Consider the following 2,167-nt stretch of genomic DNA (forward strand, 5'->3'; position numbering starts at 1 on the left):
CATGAGAAAACGTCAGACAAACCTAATCTGAAGGATAGTCTACAAAATAACTGGTCTGTACTCTTCAAAATATCAAGGTCAAGCAAGCAAACAAACACCAAAGAACTGATTGAGAATAATGAGAACTAAAGGGACTGGAAAACTAAATGCAATGCATAACTCTGGAATAGAATATAATGGTATAAAGGACATTACTGTGATAACTGTCAAAATTTGAATATGGATTATGGGTTAGATAATATTATTGTATCAATGTTAAATTTTCTGATTTTGATAATTACACTGTTTTGTAAGAAAGTGTCCTTGTTCTTAGGAAACACATATTGAAGTATTTAGAATAAAGGTCAATATGCCTACAATTTATTCTCAAATAGTTCATAAAAATAATCTGTATATATATTTGTATATGTCTGTGTGTGTATATATATAAATATATAAGAAAGAAAGCATGACAAAATGTAACCAATTGGTGAATCTGGGTAAAATTTACGTGGGAATATTTTGTACATTTTTTTTCAAGATTTCTGTGTTTGAAATTAAATAAAAATAAAATTAAAAAGAAAATCCCACAATATACATCCAGTTGATTTTACTAATTAAATCTTTGAAAGATTAAATAAGAAATAGCGCCAATCTTACACAAACCCTTTCAAAATATAGAACTTATTTTATTGGGCTAACATAATCCTGATACCAAAACATGACAAATATACTACAAGAAAAGAAATTGACTAGCATATATCATCCATAAACACAGATCCACAAACTTTTAACAAAATACAGTAAATTAAATCCATTAATACATAAAAAGCATAATTCATCATAAGCAAGTGAATTTTATCCTAGGGATGCAAAGTTACTTTAAGATCCAAAAATCAATGTAATTCATGTTACTAGAATAAATAAGGAAATATGTATATATGTTAATCTTTATAAAAGCAGGAACAGCATTTGACAAAATTCAACATCCATTCATGATAGACCAAAAAAATAGCAAATCTATCAGTAGAAGGGAAAATAATCAATCCGATAATGGTTATCTACAAAAATCCTCCAACTAACATCATGCTTTATGATGAAATGTAAATCAGCTCAGTGTAGGTTTAGCAAAAGCCATAGAAATATTAAATTTCTTACTAATATTCTGGGCTTTCTAAGAATCTGCCACCAGTTAACCATTGTGACATATTTTGACATTATGGCCAAGAGACATAGGAACGTTTGAATCCTACCTCAATTCAGTGCTAAATTTTGCCATGATGTCCCTAAAGGAAACATGCACAAAGAGCAATCAAAGGAAAGTGGCACATTTTTTATTATTACAACTGATTATTAGACTTAAAATTTTGAAACAAACAACATTGGTTAGCAGATATGACCCATGTGGCGTACTACTTTCTCCTAAAAGAATTAGATCTAAATGGCTTCATACCAAAGCAGACAATGTGGTCTTAGTTATTCCACTTTCCTTTTCTACCTTAGTTCCCCACCAAGAACACCCTCCTATATGCTTAAACCAATAATAATGATGCAATGAGGAAGTTTACATAAAATCTATCCCTTCTCACACATGAAGCCCTGGTAGCACAGTGGTTAAGAACTCAGCTGCTAACCAAAATGTTGGCAATACGAATCCACCAGCCACTCCTTGGAAACCCTATGGGGCAGATCTGCTTGGTCCTATAGGGTTGCTATGAGTTGGAATTGACTGGATGGCAATGGGTTTTTTTTCCTTACACATATTTGATAGAGTTTCCAAAGCAGTGATTTCAAATAGGAGTAGTGTACTCCAGGATGTGTTTGAAGACATTTCAAGAGACTTGTAATCCTGGAAAGTATTAAGGGAATGAATTCCTAGACATTTTATTGCCTTGTGTATTTTTCACCCACTAGATCAACCTAAGAACTCATCATGCTAGTTCTTCTCTCCTAGTTGCCCTCCTCCACTTTAAAAAGAAAGACATACAACTCATGTACCCAGGATCTTACTATGGTGAATTTCCCAGCTCTAGAAGCTATGAAGATAGATAAGGGACAATTCCAAAAGAGGATATTAAAAAGTAAAAAACATTAATGACTAGGAAACAATTTCATTTCTAAGACAGGTAGTTACCAATTATTTGGTGAAAACAAAATTGAAAAAAAAAGAAAAGGTCTAAAGTTATCA

This window comes from Trichechus manatus, unplaced genomic scaffold, assembly GCF_000243295.1.
Source record: "Trichechus manatus latirostris isolate Lorelei unplaced genomic scaffold, TriManLat1.0 scaffold00173, whole genome shotgun sequence".
In the NCBI taxonomy this organism is placed as follows: Eukaryota; Metazoa; Chordata; class Mammalia; order Sirenia; family Trichechidae; genus Trichechus; species Trichechus manatus.